At 27.0% G+C, this 20217-nt stretch overlaps 2 long non-coding RNA genes and 1 pseudogene across 3 annotated transcripts; 2 read left to right on the top strand and 1 right to left on the bottom strand.

The window, feature by feature from the left end:
* Positions 1 to 2114: 2114 nt before the first annotated feature.
* Positions 2115 to 3362, bottom strand: LOC149059930 (uncharacterized). The gene is made up of 3 exons (XR_016189721.1): positions 3100 to 3362; positions 2550 to 2703; positions 2115 to 2478 (listed from the first exon to the last, which is right to left on the bottom strand). It is a non-coding gene; the product is annotated as an uncharacterized LOC149059930 (long non-coding RNA).
* Positions 3363 to 5870: 2508 nt separating this feature from the next.
* On the top strand, positions 5871 to 8354 carry LOC107167529 (zinc finger BED domain-containing protein 4-like; annotated as a pseudogene). Its single transcript, XR_016191591.1, has 3 exons — positions 5871 to 5907; positions 6858 to 7215; positions 7283 to 8354. The product of XR_016191591.1 is annotated as a zinc finger BED domain-containing protein 4-like (transcript).
* Positions 8355 to 8491: 137 nt separating this feature from the next.
* Positions 8492 to 19616, top strand: LOC149059929 (uncharacterized). The gene is made up of 5 exons (XR_016189654.1): positions 8492 to 9373; positions 9466 to 9542; positions 10787 to 10893; positions 11117 to 11237; positions 19300 to 19616. It is a non-coding gene; the product is annotated as an uncharacterized LOC149059929 (long non-coding RNA).
* The last annotated feature ends 601 nt before the right edge of the window (positions 19617 to 20217 follow it).

Below are 20217 nucleotides of genomic sequence, written 5' to 3'. Positions count from 1 at the left end.
CTACAACGGTCTAAAAAAAAATAATAATTTATATGATTTTAAAGCTATAAATATTCCTGTATTAGACTACGAAATGTGACTCATTCTAGTGTTATACATTATAACTTAGTTAAGCCAATAACAAGGATGTAAATGTTAATAAAATCATATACATTATACATATTACCATTACCAACGTCCAACATGATACACATGTCATATTATTATAACACTTATTATTTATTTTTATAATCATTAAAATCAATTTTATAATATATAATACTATAAATTGTTTTTCTAATATAGTAATAACTAATAGTCAATATATACCATGCTACATGACTGGTGGTATGCTAATTAATGACCAATAGGCTACATTATATACATAACTACATTATAACTAGGTATTTATAATAATTGCTATAAAAAAAGTCTGTAGCGTACTATTATGGAATTATATTAAATAATTATACATTTATAAATTATAATTATAATTTGTAATATAATTTTTAAAAATTGTTGATATCCGACAAAGCCTGATATCTAGACTCGAATCAAGACGCCTTAATTTGATTCCAAGTTGAGTTAAAGTTTAGATCCACGCTGTTTTAAAAGGTATGGTTGGAGTTTCAATGACTCAGGTCCTATTTATCCATATATCAAACAATTATTCAATTGACATTGTGGGGACCCCAACCAAAAACTTATTCTTTTTTCATTTTGCAGCGGTAAGGCAGAAGTTACGACCCATTATAAAATATACTAGATTATAACTAACTATCAAGTAGGGATGTCCAAATATTATCGATATTTCAGGTTTAAAATATTGATATATTTAATTTGATGTATCGATTATACCAATATTTTTGTTCTGGATATCTATTACATTTTTCCGTATTTTTATTCAAAAAATTTAAATTCGACTTAATGAAAATGCAATTAATATCCACATGGCCACATAATACATATATTTGTGCATATATCTACTTATTTTTTGTCGATATTTAGTGGACAAAAGTAAGTACCCCAAATTGCAATTTTCAACCTATAGTTAAAACCACTAACTATTACCACTTGAATCAATAATACTACTTAAATCTAATACAACTAATTTATTTTATGAATTGCTGTTGTAGAGAAATAAGAATACTTTTAAATGACTTATATAAACAGGCAAAGGTGGGCAATAACTAGTTGAAAAGTAAATTTTTTTTTAGCTTTTAACATTACTAGTTCGTTTATTTTCTAATCAACTTATGAACTCAACTAGTTTAATATACTGTTCAAATAAAATAACTTTTCTTAGTTGATTTAAAAAAAAATCCATCAAGTTAAAAACATTTTGAAAATTTTCGTTTATACGTAAATATTACCTACTATATTACTATATTAGTATAAAATAAAAATAATCCAATACTATAATAATACAAACAGTGCTCGAAATAGAAAATTTTCTGAACCAGAACGCTTTTTTTGAGTACATACCATAAAATTGCGGGCTTCACCCAACCAAAACTATAATTTCTTCTTCCTGAAATACTAACCCTTTTTAATAATATTTAAGATGTAGGGGAGAGTGTGGTAAGTTGACGACCTTAAGGGTTGGTTAATATTTATATTACTAAATAATAGTCGGAAAATCTTGAAATTTTGTATAAGCATTGTATTAAATATGAAGAATAACCTGTAATAATTTTAAGCTTTAATATTAAAAGGTTTATCACTTATAAATTTTACAAAAAAAAATTCTGAATTCGTCATCTTACCCCGTACTTGGGGTAAGTTGACTGGTGTATATTATTACATAGATAAATCAATGAAATATAGAATACATATTTTGTATACTTAATCTATGATAATATTAAACATTTTATAATAAATGACTCAATGTAAATTATTGAATATTATATTTAAGGAATTTATTTATTTATTTAATATTATTTATATGTTTCATACTAATTGTATACACAATGAAAGATCAATTTCACCAAATAATACAAATTATTATTTGATTAAATAAAAATGATCAAACAAATTCAAATAATACAATAACCTTTATTCAAAATTAACAACTTAATTATTTTAAACAGTTTAGAATTTATAGAAAAAAAGTAACATCTCAAACAAAACTACTTTTGTGTGCTATGCCTTGACTGCCTGGGGGAGATCCTGCCATAAATTCTGGACGCATATGTTTTCGTGGAAAGATAAAAAAAAGATGGAATATAATCTCCAGATGAACTTACTACATACAATAGTTACATTCTTTCCCCTTTCGCCAGATGAAACTTTTGCTACACGCTTTGTGCCCAACGGTGAAATTACTTTTGGTTATCTAGTTGGCACAGTTGATAACCCTGATTCATCAACATCATATATTTGATGTGGTGTGTATTTATTCTGCAATTTAATTTCTTTTAAAGCAGAAAAAAAGAGTCAATGTTTGTTTTATTAAAACACATCAAACAACCAACTGATGTAGACTCAGGTGTTCTAAAGCTGAAACCAAAATCACACATAAACTTCTTGACCAGTTACTTTGACTTTTTTATTGAAACAATGTGCAATACCATTATTTTCAGCAAAATCATTCATTAATTTTTGACATTGCAATTTTGTTAAACCAAAAACTCTACGTTCGATGTCTGAAATATATTAAGCTGATTTGGTTAGTTCATCTGGGGAAAATGTATCTCTAAATCGACCATCATGTACAGGATAATCCTAATAAACATATTCAATGGTCAAAATATATTATAATATATGACTGGATATCATAAATGTAATTATTTGTTTATATTTAAACTTAGAACCCGTGCATTTAATTTAGTAAGAAATAATAATACTTAAAATATACAATAATAATATAGGTACAATGTTGTTAGTATGTAGGTACTCTATATTCTACAATGAGTGTTATAGCTATTTAAACAAAAAACAATTACCTAAACTATCATGTTTAGATAAGATAATAAAAGAGGTAGGTAAATAGAATTTAATATTTAAAAATGTTATCATAATATTATGTTTTAATTATATTTAACAATATTTAAATTCATGAATACACGGTTCAAATGTTTAAATGTATGAAAACGTTTGTTACACGACTTAGGTAGGTACCTCTTTATTATTTTTAATGTAGCGTCGTAGAGTAGCTTCTGGAATGTTGTATCTTTTTGCTACAGCATTACATGATGAATTGGAACCTTTAAATTCATCTATTGCCTTGTTTATTGTGTCACGCGACCATGAAATTTCTGTTTTTCGTTTATAGTTTCTACCATTGTACTAATAAATTAATTGTTCTAAAAATTGTATGCTTTTATTTAAACGTTTTAATTATTTATCGTAATATGCAGTTCATCAAATTTATCATAAATATAATATTCAAAATATAGGTAGCAACATGCAGTTTCTTAAGTGTAAAATCGATTTAGTAATTATAATTACGGTATTCGAGAAATCGTTGCTTCAAATGAACCTAAAATGTTATCAAAACGTGGTTTGGGGAAGAAACATTGATAAAATATTTAATTCTTATCAGAATAACCTCGGTATCGAGAAATAAGTTGTTCGTAACATCATGTGTGTAATCGGTTACTAATATCGATTGATATCATAATTTGTTAAGAGTTATAATCAATTCGTCAACTTACCACACTCGCCTATCTACTATTTTATGAAACTCACTTTATATTTTCAGCCCTTTTAAAAATTTAAATATATTTTTACCTTCTTTTACTTACTTACGAATATGTATATATTTTATAAAATAAAAATATAAAATGTTTAAAGAACTACTTATATTTATAACTCAAAAAGTCGCGTCGCGGTCGTTTGTCATTTATTAAATATTTTACAATGCACAATTATGCAAAATGTTTAAATTTTACAAAAATATGGTAGGTACAGTAAAATTTGTTTGAACCGGAACGATAAACGAATTTATTTTATGAACCGGAACGCTAAAAATTTTTTTGTTTTTTTTTTCATTTCGAGCCCTGGTTACAAACATTTCTATTATTTTTCTTGATAACATAATAATTTTAGGAATTGTTATGTTTTAATATTATATAATTACATAACTTATATATGTCGCATCCACATAGTGAAACCACTCATTTCATGAACTGGATATCCAGATAGTGAAATTTGTTCAGTTCATGAATTTTGATGAAAATACATTATTTGGACATCCATTTCATGAAATGGATAATAGTTATATCGTGTACTAAGTACTTTGTGTAGTTATTATTTTATTATAACTATATAGGTAATTTTTATTAATTATTTAAACGTTCTATAAACAAAAATAATATAGCAATTATAGTCAATAAATTATATCATATTACATAATATTTTTATTTTATTTTTCAAAAATCATTCTTTTGGTAATTTTATCAAAGATCGGATTGCAAATTTGATGTACTTGGTCCAATTTTTGAGTCAAATAAAACCTTACAACAAAATTTAACCCAACGCTCCACTTCTTGTATTTATTATTAGCCATCCATGCTCGTAATATGTGTTCTACATCCTGATTAGATCTCTCAATACTTTCCTGACTTTGAGGATGTCTAGTTCAACCATGTACGACAACAAATTCTGGCTAGAGGTCTTTAAATTTGTTGATAATTGAATTTACAAATTCACGGCCATTATCAATCTGTAATATTTTTGAAACTACAAATATCAACAATATAAATAGTAACTCATTACCAACTTCGGATGCTCTTCTACTTTTCAATGGTCTTAGAATTACAAATTTTGTCAAAGCATGGTCTTGGTAATTTAGCATCCACTATCCATTTAAATTTGCATCTAGTACCGGCTTAAAATCCACCAAGTCAATTTGTGCTCTTTTATCAAAATCTGCAGTTGTGATAGGTTTTATTATAAGTTTCCTATTCATTGGTTTTTTTACAGTTGCACGTTTCACATACTTTAAAAAAATTTCAATTAGTTGTCTTGGTACATAATACATATCATTTAACGCATTCCGTAATTTTACATTACCAACATGGCCTGTCTTAATATGAAATTCTTTAATTTTATCAAAAAGGTCTTCATAACACAAATCTAGGAAAAAAAAGCCCCAACTAAATTCATAACACATTTTTATCATAGTGTACATTTTATAATTTTGAATTTTTAAATAATATAGGTACCTATATACCTATATTTTATACCTATTTTTACTGCCATAACACACCAAATACCTAAATTGAAAATAAAAATAAAAACTGCTTTCAAATAATATTAGCTAAAATATTAATGTACCTTATTTTTTCATCAGCTGCATTTTGTTTGTGTATTAAAAACTTTTCTTCTGCAATACTTAATAGTTAATACATCATATGTAGAAAGTAGATAGTATTCTCGTCAATCTTTTTTTTGTTAGAATAAATAATAATAATAAATATTACGATTTGTATCAATCATCGGGTAGTTTTTTATCGTTGTTTAAACGTGTTAAGATATATATTTGATTTAATTAAGTACATTTTTATTTAAGTCCAAAATTACTTACGTTTTGATTTTAGCCATTTCTTTTTCAGCAATCATCTGTAATTGAGCATATTTAGTGAATGGGGGTTTTTTTTAGATTACAATTTATAATATTTATCTAGCTTTTCATAAAATACGTTCTTTTCTTCTATTTTTATTAAAAGTTGCAATATGAAATAATAATTAGGTACACGTATAAACTGCAAACACAATAATTACTGTGCAGTTGTACACGAACACTCACTAAATATATATTTTTTTAACAACTTAAGAGTTAAGAGTTACATAGGTATTCGTCAACCGTCATCTAATAAGAAACCATTCATTTGATATCGGATGTGAAATTACCAAAATTAAATTTAATATCTCACATAATATAGATCATGGATAAAACATTATTATTTTTATTTATATTGCAAAGTATGTTATGTAAGTATAGTAAAGGTAGTCGTTTAAAAAATAAATATGCGTATGGTTTATGAAAAATAAAATAAAAATATAAACTAATATAATATAGTGCTATATTTTTGTTAGTAGCACAATATAGAAAATTAATTATAGTTATAGTACTATGATATAATAACATAAAAATCTTGTTATATCATAATTACACAAAGTACACAATATAAGTATTATCTATTTCATGAAATGGATGTCCAAATAATGTATTTTCGTCAAAATTCATGAACTGGACAAATTTCACAATCTGGATATCCAGTTCATGAAATGAGTGGTTTCACTATGTGGATGCAACATATACATGAAAATTGTGTACTCATGTTCACATATTATGACATTCAATTTCTATACGATATAAAAAATATATATTTGTTAGATTATTAATTTGAAATGAGTATAGTTTAAATTAATAAATATTAGAAAAGTAAAAGAGTTAAAAGTTCAATAAAATTGTTTTTATAATTTATAAATTAGAAACTAGAAAGGCACATTCACTCTTTATGTGGTCTACACACTAATTAAAAATAATAGATTAACTAAGTTAAGTTAATATTATTTTCCATATTAACTTTTAACTTATCGAGTTAAATTTATAATTTATTAACTGTTAACTTTTAACTTATTGATCTTATGTCCTCTTAACTTAACTTAACTTGAGTTATTTATTTGCATTAACTTTCCCACCTTTGTAAACAGGTTAGGTGAATTATATACACTGTATATAGGAATTATTTAAATTAAACAACTTATTTGTTTATTTCAACAAATTTGAGTTAATAAGTACTTAAATTTAAAAACCCTACATTGCACACAATAATAATATTTAAAATCATGTAGTAAATAGCTAAATAGAGAAATAATAATAAATAATAATGAAAAAAAGTAATATATTATAATACTTTATAAAATAGGAAATATTGGTAGGGTGGAACTAAACCAAAGTCATACTGCAGAGTACATTGGAAGGATTTTGGTTAACACATTGGCTGACTGGGGATTGGAAAAAACCAATATTGTTGCAGTTGTTACTGATAGTGGTGCTAATATGAAAAATGCTATTATAAGCCTATAAACATGTACCTTGTGTTGCTCATACCATCAACCTAGTAGTCGAAAAGGGAATTGAAAAAACACAAGAAACTGACAAAAAAACCAATGTTAAATCTGGTGGTGTTCCAGTCTTGGTATCCAAAGTAAGAGAAATTGTCAAGTTTGTAAAGAGAAGCTCAAAAGCTAGTGACTTATTGAGAAAGTATCAAAATTGTGTATGTAAGTAACTAAATAAACTATTTTTAATTGTTTTAATGACACCTAATTACTATGCTTTAATTTTTAGTTATGAAAGAAGGGCAGTATTTAAAATGTATTCTAGACATCAGAACACGATGGAATAGTATGTACTACATGATTGAAAGATTTTTAAAATTAACCAGCAACCTATCACAAATTCTTCTCATACTCAACGGTAATGATATACCAGAAATGATATCTGGCCACGATATAAGATGTTTACAAGAAATTTGTCCATTGCTGAGACCATTTGAAGTACTTACTAGAGAACTTTCCACAGATAAATCGATTATGTCAAGTAAAGTAATTCCATTAATATTAGGTACTAGAAATTAATTGGTGAAGCAAATCCCAAATGTAGCTGTCGCAATATGTTTGAAATTAAAACTTATTGAAGAACTTGATTATAGATGTGGAGCTTATGAGCATGCACCCATATTACCAATTTGCACATTGTTGGATCCACAATTTAAGGATATGCATTTTAAAAATCCACTCGCCAATTCCAAGGCCCAAGAAAAAATTGTTCAAATAATACAGAATGATAATAATTTGATAGAAAATGAAATATTGGCATCTGCAGAACCAGAAAGTAGCAACGCAGACAAACATTGTGATTTATGGCGACATCACAAAACACTAGAAAAAAAGCGAAATGATGGAAGAGCTTATAATAAAACACCAAAAGGAGAATTAAGATCTTACTTACACTATAACATTTTAAAATTGGATCTTGACCCATTGATCGAACGGGAAAATACAAAAATAATTTTTCCAAGATTATATTAACTAGCGATGAAATATTTAGTGGTTCCTGGAATATCAGTACCATCTGAACGCCTTTTTAGTAAGGCTGGAGAAACTATTAGCAAGACAAGAAACCGATTAACTGGTTCCAGGGTGTCAAAACTACTCTTTTTACAATCTGTAGACAAAAGTCAATGGAATTTTTGAAATAATTCATTATTATTGTTATCACCTTTTTAACCAATTGTATTTAAGTAAGTTTTTTATTTGTTCACTATTAGCATAAAATACAAATTTATGAAGATTATTATGACCATTTTCAGTTAGTATTTTGCTATTATTTTTATGTACCTAAGTTATAAGTACCTTTGTTATTTTGTTTCTTCACTGCAGTAAGAGTATTAAAAATTGTTTCGTTATATAATATATTATGATATATAAATTGTTTTTTTTTTTTTTTTGTACATCAGTTGTTAATTTTTTTGATATTATCGATATATCGATATTTGAATTTTGATATATATCACATAACAATATTGATTACTTTGATATATCGATATACCGATAAATCGATTTTGAAATCCGTTTAGACATCCCTACTATCAAGGCCATTCAACATTCTTCACTGTCTACATTGTGTGGAAATTATCCCGACCTCCCTCACTCGTTTACAGAAAGTTAGGTTAGTAGCACTGACAGACTTGTTGCTTAGCGTCACATAGTGACGGCTTCAACGCGCCATTATTGTTTGTTTTGTTTCTAAGCATCACTCGTTGGATATACGCGAATACTATTTTGGTCTGTGACCTGTTTTACTACTGTACATTGTATAATGATTATTATTTATTATTGGTGTCGTAATAGTGATTGTTTACTGATTTTATTTTTTCTCTATTGCATTTATTATTATTATGAACTTTCATATGATCTTTCATATGAGATTTCTTTTTCTTTTTGATGTTCGATTGTTGTCTGCTGATATCGTAACCGGACGCTAGAAGTAATTTCTTTTCCTAGTAACATAGTCTCTTCTGTCCACGGCCGTTGTCAAAATGCCTGATATCACACTCAAATACATTCCTCAAACATCTACTCTTTCAACTCCTCAGAATTGGGTTTAACCAACACCCAATACATGTATTTTAAAAACTTCCTTTTTTAAGTTTGATATTTGATGATAAATATTTCAATTTTAGTTCTAGGAAAAATGTATAAATATAAAAATATTATATAGCTTTTAACAATATATACTGAATTCCTCAAATTTCATATTATTTCCTCATTCATGTCTTTTTTTAATCAATAACAATTAGTTGATACCTAAATGTATTGAATTAAATTTGAATATTTATTTTAGAATCCCAGTAAAAGTCCCAATGAAGTCCCTAGTGTAAGTATAAAATATATATTTATTTTGATATTTTTGATCATAAAATAATTTTAACTGCAACTTCTTGAAAATATAAATTAATCTATGTTTAGCCCAAGACCCAGACCTAGAACATTAAATAGGAACAAGCAACGATATAAGCACACTTGAACACCTCGCAGAAAATATGGTGATTTTACTTTTATTGTCTTATCATTAATAACAATAAATATTAAACATTAAAAAAAAAATGCTATGATTGCAAAACTAAATTTCATTAAGAAAAAATCAACTAAAAAATGAAAAATTATACATTTACTAACAAAAAATCTAACAGCAGTCAAACTACTTAAAACTAAAAAATAAATTTATTAATTTGGTGATAGTTAAATATTTTTAAATAATGACTATAATAGTTGTGCTGTTTAAATGTAATAGCCAGTCATACTCCAACCAGTCCCTTCACCACACCATATTCGTCCAATGTATAACCATCTGCCATATTTTATTTGACTTGCTTCCTTTAGTTTTTTTTTTTTTTTTAATTTGTATCTAGACTTCAAATAATTTTTGATATAATTGTTTTTAATAAGATATGAACCGTAAGTTGGGATCCTTATAATATAAGTTGTTATTCACTTATAAATAATAATATAATATCATCATTTTTATTAGTAACAAAAATTGTCATTAATTTGGAACAATTACTATGATTCTTCCTCTATAGATGATAGGCAGATTGCACTAATTGGCTATCAGCGATTTTAAGTTTTAGAATCTTCATCAAGGGTAAATTATTGTTATATATTTATAAATACTTAATCGTATATTATATTATGTAGTGTGTTTACAGACCACAGCTAAAGGTATCACCATATATCTTTACGAAGTTAAAATAATATTACGCCAGTTAGATGCAACAAATACAACTAACTCAAAATATAGGCAAAGAATATTTTTAGTTCTTGATCTTTATAAAAATGCGAATTTGACAATGCAAATCAACAATTGAGACATTGAGATTGTTAATTTTCAGTTATTTAATAATTATCTGATGATATTTTAAATAAATTAAAAGCGGAATTTATTTGAACATATGTATACTTAAATAAAAAAAAAAATGGTAAATAATAGATCAGAACTGACTTGCACGTAGCACAACTTTGTTAATCAATTGATAAGTGCGGTGAAAGAATTTCGTTTATTTTTATATGTGTTGGGTTGTATAAATGATTATTCAGTGGAATTGTAATTTATATTTTTGTAGTGGTTTGACATGTACTGAGGCTCAAGTAAAAATCATCAAATATAGTATGTTATTCTACCCACTGAATAAGCTGTGCTTAGATTGAAAAAAAAAATACCATCTATTGAATAAAATATATATAGTATCATCACATTGCCTTATTAATATTTAGTTAATGTTTTTGTTAGATGATCCAAGAAAGATATATTTCAAACTCAGTGGCCGTCTTGGGTATATGAACAATTTGATGTTTATGAATTGGCGTTACACGTTTCTAAGAAAGTTAAAATGATGTGTAAGTCTAAAATATTAAATCATTTGGTATAATCCATATATTATATTGTCTATAGCACTTAAATTAAATTCTTGATTTTTAAATTAATTAAATTATTGAGCTTGGATACTGATAAATCTGTATTGAATCATGTTGTTTGTAAATTAGATTGAGGCATATAGTGAATTGAACTTAAAAAAATGTTTGAAAATGTTTACAATAATTGATGTCTTTTATTTTACAGGTAAAAATTAAAAATATACGAATCAGATAATCCAATTTCTTGTCATTCCAAGTGATTGTTTGCACACCATTCTTAGACCCGGACATCTCATTTGCTCCATCGTATGATCGACCTATTATTGGTATTTTATCTAAATTTGATGAATTGATAAAATTAAGTAATACAGAAACTAATGCATCAGCATTTTGACTTATTGAAACGTCGACAAAGCACAAAAATCTCTCTTGTACTTCCAATTGTTTTGGATACCGAATACAAAATTTGTATAGTTGTTCTTGTTGACACCTGCTAAATGTATAATAATGAAATAATATAATAGTATAATAGTTGAAATTTTGTAAATATTAATATAATTGCTACTAAACTATTAAGCAACTATACTGTACATAATGTATTATGTATTCAAAATATTTAAAAATAATTATATTATTATATGTTATTATATGGGAACTAGGAGTGATAATTTGAAACCTGAGGGTACTATTGTGTTAAAATAATAAAGTACTAACGGCATTATCATTATATTATGATCTGATTATAAAAAAATTGTTATTATTATAGATTCTTGATTCTTATATTATTTTATTTAAGTATGGGCCCCATATTAGAAATTAAAACGTGGGGCTCCGAGGCAATGAACCGCCAGCTCCGTGGTTTCTACGGTGTAGGTATAATTTAAATAATAAGCTATTTCTGTTTTTTTTTTTTTTTTACCTATTATTTTTATAATGTAAGGAAACCAAATATTTTGAGTTAATAATCATTTAAAATATCAAATGTACATACTATTGTAATGAATAAATTAATTGGACATAAATACTTTCTATAACTTATCATATATGATATATCTGATATATTGAATATCATAATTTATTTAATAATATACTGTATATAAATCTAACTCATAAAAACATAATAATATAATGTTAGGTTAATTAAAGAAAATAAAGAATTAAGATATGAGAATTGTTTTTAGTGTTTGGTGGCTGGCGATGAAAGTGGAATTGAATATATTAAAAAATTATATGCATAAGAAATTTTTTATTTCTACATGTCATAATATTATGGTGAACAATAACTAAATAAATATAAGTTTTACAATATTAGTTTCAGTAGATTTTGTTCATAGTGGTTAAATCAGTTATTATTTAAAATTATATAATCTTTAATATCTAGTGATAAGGAAATTAATATTTCATTTATACGAGAGTGAAAGGAGATGTAATGATGTTGTGGTTACTGGTTAAAATTATCTGCAAGAGTTGTAACCAAGAACCAGTGGCGTAATTAAGGGGGGGACTAGGAGGATAGGTATATCCCCTCCCCCCAAAAATAATCTTTTATTTTACTGCTAAAATGTTATATTTGGTGGGGTAGTTTGCTGTATGAGGATTACAGATTTTGCTAGAAACATATAACTCCCCGCCTCACCACAAATTCCTAATTACGCCACTGCGGCACGAAATATATCTATACCTATATGATATAGGCTATATCTTCGTTCGTGGTTGTAACTGATTGGTATACAATATGCTACATTGCCTCATTCATGTAAAACTGTAAAGCTTAATATCAATGGTTATTGCACAGAATAAGAAAATGGTTTGAGAATATTTTAATTATAATCATAAACTAAGATAATACATAGGACTATAGGATTATGATATCATAACTTTTTTTTTTAATTTTAAAGTGTTTCCGACATACAAGGTCATCGAACTTATTATTATAATAAAAAATTTTTAACATCATAAAGTTGTTAAGCGTAAATTAATTATTATAACTTATAACAGGGTGGTCCAACTCGCGGCCCGCGAAGCTTTTTTTTGGCTCCCCCAACAATTTTAAATTTAAATTTTAAATCACAAAGATATTATAACAAAATAACAATAAGAAGATATACAATTTATACCATCTTATTACGAATTTATACTTTAAATTTTATTGTTATACGGCGAGAATTCCCGGGTGTCGAACATATCGCGATAAGACGCGATGAAGGGCATGAATGTTATTCACAATCGCACAATTGCGAGCATTAAATATTTCTCTAAATTAAATCTAAATCTAATCAGTAATCATTAACCAGTTGACCCCGTGTGTTAGTGTGCTCGTGTGACAGTGCCCGGGTTATTACCGTATAAACGTTTAATTTTTACCATGTCTGAAAGAAAAAAACGTAAATTTGACGATGAAAAAAGAGTATTTAATTCAAAATGGAAACTAATGTATTTATGTATTGAACACAACAATAAGCTTATGTGCCTAATTTGTTTACAAGTTATTAGCGTTCTAAAAGAATATAATATAAGTAGACATTTCTTGATAATGACAGTTTAAATGAGATAATAATATTTTCTTGTGATACTAATATTGAATTTTTGAAAAAACTGAAAATAGTTTACATGGGTGGCACTTTTAATTATTGTGATAAAAATTTTACTCAACTATATACAGTTCATGGTTTAAAAATAGTATTTATATTCCATTAATGTTTTGCTTTTTACCGGATAAAACATTGAAAACATATACTGAATTATTAAAAAAAATGAATGCAGTCGGAATAAACCCAAATAAATTTATCTTAGACTTTGAGATATCAATGCACCAAGCAATAAATATTATATTTCTTACAGCACAAATATGGGGATGCCGTTTCCATTTGGGCCAAGCTTGGTATCGGAAAATTCAAAGCTTAGGGTTTGCACAAGACTTTAATTTTGCAAATGATGAATTAGGAAAGTGGCTGTTACATTTATTCGGTTTACCATTTCTTAATCCAATAGAAGTTGGAGATTGTTTTGTAGATAGTTTCATGGCTGAAAAACCAGAAAATAATAAAATAAATTAATTGTGCGATTATTTAGTAACTCATTGCATACAAGATACTAGTACGTTCCCCCCTAGTATTTGGGCTAGTGCTAGTTCTGATACAAGCCTTACAACAAACGCTTGCGAAAGTTTCCATTCTGAATTCAATTCAAATTTTTATCATCATCATCCTAATATATTTAAAATAATAGAAGTTTTAAAAATGTTTCAAACAAATACATATATAAAGATGAGAACATCAAATTTAAATAGACCTCAAAAAATAAGTAAAAAAACAGAAGAAAAACAAAACTACATAAATAATAAAATATCAGATTATAACTAAAAAAAAATGATACAGTACGACTATGTAAAGTGTTTGAGCTTTCGCAATAAACCAAATAAAATTTGATTTTTTTCTATTATTATTTTAATTTTATACATATACAAATATTATACACATTATATTATTAATTTTTATTATATATTATACGGACTAGATTCAATTAAAAATTGAATTGGACTTTTTTTTATGCAATACAAAAACAAAACAAATTTTAACCACACCAACTACGTTTAAGTTCTAAGTCTGAATAAAGTGGGTAGGAAGTTTGTGTTTGACAAGGCTGAGCATTAGCGAATTAAAAGTTAAAATTATAAACAATTTATATAAACACTATTATGTGTCTGAAATTTTTTATTTTGAAAATTAGAAAATGTTAACTTTAAATTAAGTTAAGTTACTTTTCATTGCCTAGCCTTGATGTTTGGTATAATTTTTTTTCGAGTGGGAACTTACGTACAAGTGTAATTTTTTTCGTGTGGGAACGTATGCATATCCAGGGGTAATTTTTACCTGCTATATCTCGTGTGGGAACTTACATTCGCCCGATAAATTGGCTACTGAAAAACAATGCCAATCATCACATTAATAGTTTATTTTTTATTGTTATAAGAAATTCCTAGCCTAATTAATTTTTTTAGTTATTTTATGTTAATTTTAAATATGAAAACATTATATAATAATAATAATTAATTATTTGTGCATTATATAAAATAAAATATAAATAGTTAATAATATAATTGTTTTTCTTCTGTCGGCTCCCGGTGTTTTTATGAAAGTGTAATTGGCCCGCCAACGGCGCCATCTACAAAAGGTTGGACCACCCCGACTTATAAGTTTATGGAACACACAGTCGTATCAGACAGGCGCGTACACAAAAAAATATTTTGGGGGGGGGGGGGGGTTTGGTTGTACATTTTTTTAATTATATAATCTAACCTAAACTATAGTCTAACAAGAAATTTACACAACTTCAATTAGGTATAGTACAATTTATTTTATAATTTCTCATAAAATTCGTTAATTATTAAAAACAATTTAAATAATATTTAATTAAAAACATGTATTTTGAATTTTTATAATATAAAATCTTTTTTTCGAGGTAGTCTTGCAAATCTGTTAATGACTTCGTCAATATCAATGTCATCATTTCTATAAATATTCATGAGCGATAATCCTGTCAATCGATCTTGTCCAATATTATTTCTTAAATAGGTTTTCAGTCTCCGCAATGTTGAAAATGAACGCTCTGCAGTAACAGTCGTTACAGGTAAAGTAGCTAATATTGTTAAAAGGCACTTTATATTCGGATAGAAATCGCTAGAAATTTGACTTAAGGTAGTTAATGAACATTTTGGGCGATCATCAGCAGATACATTTTGCCACTGTGTTTGCCAGATTTTAATCTCAGTATCAAACGTATCAAAATTAGGTAATAATGGTTTGTAAAACAGTGCACATTCCGTTAATGTGTTTAAATATGTAGTATTTTGAGTTATGTACTTAGGAATTAATAATTGTAAACTGGACATTATACGATGATGTTTGGAAAACCTTTCTTCTAGTTGAAGAATAAAATGATCCAATAAAGGCAAAAAAATAGTACGTTTATAATATTGTTCTTGTGTATCAGCTGGTGTGTTATCTCGACAAGTTTGCCGACCTACTGTTCTGGACAATTTAATAGGTATATTAATATCACCTTCAAGCATTGCTTTTTAAACTAACCACGCATAGCGCCTAAACCAATCAGTTTGAAATTTTAAATGTCGACTTTGAGAAATAGGAAACTCATAATTATTAGGTGGGATCCACGGGTCCTTTAACAATTTGTACTTTTTAGCGTCATCAATTGCATTGTTATTTAAATATAAACCTATGTCTTGATCGTGACTATTGAATAATCCCTCTGATGAAGAAACCAAAGAAGAAACTAACCTTTTGTTTTCTGTGGTATTACTGGTATTTACAGGTGTATTGCTATCCGGTGCAGTTATTAAATCTTTTTTAAATTTTTTCACACCAAAGTTTAATAATGTCGATTGATTAGAATTATTTCTTTTCATTTTTAATAAGTATTACCACGCATTCACACTAACACTTAATCACGCGAACAAAAAAAAATACACTTTTAAAAGGTTAAAGACGACAAGACGATTGTCAGACATATACTAAATTGACAAAAGACATTTCAGATATTATATTATTATATTAGTATATATCGTTATCGCATCGGCACTTTCGTCAAACTTCGTTCATTGTTGCTAATGTAATAAAAATGATATCGGCTTGCACCGGGGGTTTCATATGAAATCTATATTTATTTTTATGTGGTCATGTAGTGGTGTGATTGACGATTATAATATAGATAGTGATCGAGCACTACGAGTCATATTACGATGGAAATGCGAGTAATTAAATAAAACTAAACTAAAAATTAATAAATAATAAAACTTTTTTCCTGAAATTTCGGGGGGGGGGGGGGGGGGTTTGAACCCCTAAAACCCCCCCTTGTATACGCGCCTGGTATCAGATGTAGCATTGTTACGCTTTAGTGCATTATTACTCCTTTAATCAGTACCAACGCTATATGTTGACAAATTAGTTTATCACATTATTATTGCAGCTTAAAATTTATTAATTTAACGCATTGGCATATTTCCTATATTTACTTTTTTTTTTAAAACTATATTTACTTAAAAATTAGTTATGTATGAAGTTATATCTTATATAGTTATATCTACTTTTCATAATGTTAAACACAACTTCAAATCGGAACCTTATGAGTTGTGAGTATGTTTTCTTAGGAATGTATTTATTAGGACATTTTTAATTATATTGCTTTATTAATGAATATTTTAGCTGTTTTCGAAAATATAATGCATAATATTTAATTAAAAATGTATTCTTATAAAACAAACTTATTATTGTTTATAATACATTTTCAATTTAAGATTTATCCATGATTTTACTTGTTAAGTCATAATAAGGTAGGAGGTAACTTATAAACAATTTCTATATACGAGATACAACATATTTAATTAATTCAATTGATTTTTATTCATTACTTTCTTAGATAAGTACTCATCAACGACAAAATATTGTGGAAGTATAAATTTTCAATACCTACGTCCTACAATGTATATTCAATATTAGTAACTATTTAAAATAATTCATTCAAATAAATCAATTATTTTACTAAAAATTATTAAATTCATTGTAATAAATAATCTTAAAATAAACTTGTTTCAAAAGATTATTATTCAAATGAATGTTTTCCTTTACATAATAATAAGTGTATAAATGCATGCATATTTCATACATTTTAGTTAATGATCATAATATACCTAGATACAGGGCCGGCTCAAGGTACATACTCGTATAATCATTATCACAAAGATATTTTTAACCTCACATGTTTATCTCGAACGAGCAATGGGCATATTAAGGGATACGGCGGAATAGCCAGAATTATTTTCCTCATTTTCATTATCTATATTATGAAAAAATATAAATTACGTTTCGACGATTATCAGATTATTTTATCTAGATTAAAGACTATTGCCATATCTATCCTATCTTATCCTATCCTACTATTTTTCCGTAGTTCTATTGAACTAAAAATAACTTATCGATTTGTACACTTAATCGGAATTTTCTGTACGACTTTCGTAGTTTCGTCGACGTTCGGTAATCGGTTATTAGTTACAGCACAGAATAGAAGTGGCAGTTACCATTCGACTTTTATAGTTTTATAATTCAGACACTCAGTGATGTATTCGTAATTTTTTTCTAGGGTATACGCTCAACACATAGACGCATATTGAGTGGAGAGGGGTGGGGATCTTAATCCTTTCTCTCTCTCAAAAAAAAATTTATCCCCAAACCTAAAATTAACTTATGATGGGTCGTAGGGTATACCACCGCGTCTTTATATTTAAATTGATGTATCTACCCTCTCCCCCCTAAAATTATATTTATTAGACATACGAGTATTTACGCCATGCAATAGGATAAGATGGAGTTAGAACTTACTTTTTGTCACACAATTTCGTTCTGTTTGCTGTGTATGCGCTAAAAAAAATTGATGTTATACATTTTTTCTAACAATTATAATTATAAGACAATTGGTAATTAAATAAAAAAATTTTGAAGGTATACGTGAGTATACGCGCGTATACCTGCGCATCTCTAGTAATTTTACAGGGTATACGCTAAATCAGTAAACTGGTGGTAGGGTACCTATACGCCGTAAACCCGCATAAACCCTCCAATACACCACTGCATATACTGATATTAAATTCATCATTCGTGTGGAGTTTTATTATTTAATTTTAATATCTACTATTATTTACTCGTCTCTAAGTTATTTTTAAAATTATAAAAATGGATGGGAAAAGAAAAATAGATGAAAATACGAAAAATTCACTATTATTCCAAAAAACAAAACCGTGATGATGCAAGTACTTTAATCAATTTATATTTTATTTTCTAAAATTCAAATTTTTATTTATTTTGTACATTTTAAGGCTCATCTAAATAAAAAAAAAAAGTAATTAATAACCCAGGTCCCAGAGACGGCACAATGGCTGGGACACATGAAAACAGAAAATCTCAAGTTTTAGAAGGATATTACTTCCAAAACAATGATTTGAACATTTTTTTTTGTACCGTTGTTCTTGACTCATTTAAATAGGTGTTTAAAAAAAAGAATCATAAAAACGCTAGGTAATTAAACTAAATTTGTGGGTACCAAATGTAAATTATGAGTTTCCATTGTTAGAACTAATTGGAAAAAAGCAAAAGAGGTGTTTAATAGATATTAGATATTAAATTATTAAATATTAAATAATTATAAATATACAAATAATTCAGGTTTTTAGTTAAATTAATATATTATTAAAAAAATTTAAAAATGTATTATTTGTAACCCTTATCTTGCCGAGTTTAACAAAAAAAAAACAAAATTATTATTATATTTTCTGTATTAGTAATAAAATTATATTATATATATTCTTTTTAACTTTAGACTTTTCAAAATCACTCCCAATTGAAGTATCACTACTAAAGAAGAAAATTAATTCACTGAATCAATTAGATTTTATTCTCCTATGGTGTCCAATGATTCTTTGGTTTTGGTTGAATTGAAACTGTGGCAATCTAAGATACAACGATGTGAAAAAATACCAAATACCGGACTTGAAGCACTAGTTATTTATAATAAAGACATAATAATATATCCTAATATTTATGTTCTCCTAAAAGTGCTATGCACTTTACCGGTATCAACATCTTCAACTGAACGTAGCTCTTAAAAGAGTGAAAATATATTTATGGAACACATTGTCTGAGGTGTGAACTTAATTAATTTAATATACTCAATATCTATTTATGTGATAGAGTTTACATTTAAGTATATTATCTAATTCTTTACTTTTTATTCCGCAGAACCGATTAAATGGCCTCGCTATGTTGGCCTTTCATAAAAATATAACAATTGACTCTGAAGAAGTAATTGACGAATTAGCATTAAAGCCACGTAAAGAAGATCTCTTATTATGATCAAAGCATTAACTGTAACTATTTAGCATTTAACTGTTATTAAGATACCAATAACACAATAAAGTATTTTCAGTATTTTATCTATTTAACCTATTCAGTATTTGTAAATTGAATATTTTGTAATTATTTATTCCATGTCTCATGTGTACATAAATATGTTGCTCTGAATTCTGAAAGGTGCTTATAATAAATACTTTTTATTTTTTGGGGGCAGGGGGTCTAGGTAAAATGTTGAAACATATTATCCCCCCCCCCACAAACATGGCCAAATGGGCGGCCGGGGATAGGGCCACAATTCACCTTTTTCCCAAAGGTATACGGTAATTGGGCCACTAAAATTTTATATTTATTACAGGTAGGCCCGGTAATTGGGTCAGTTTTTATT

This window comes from Diuraphis noxia, unplaced genomic scaffold, assembly GCF_037042655.1.
Source record: "Diuraphis noxia isolate RWA-SAM2 unplaced genomic scaffold, SU_Dnox_SAM2 contig0001, whole genome shotgun sequence".
In the NCBI taxonomy this organism is placed as follows: domain Eukaryota; kingdom Metazoa; phylum Arthropoda; class Insecta; order Hemiptera; family Aphididae; genus Diuraphis; species Diuraphis noxia.
This window is presented reverse-complemented; position numbering and strand designations above follow the sequence as displayed.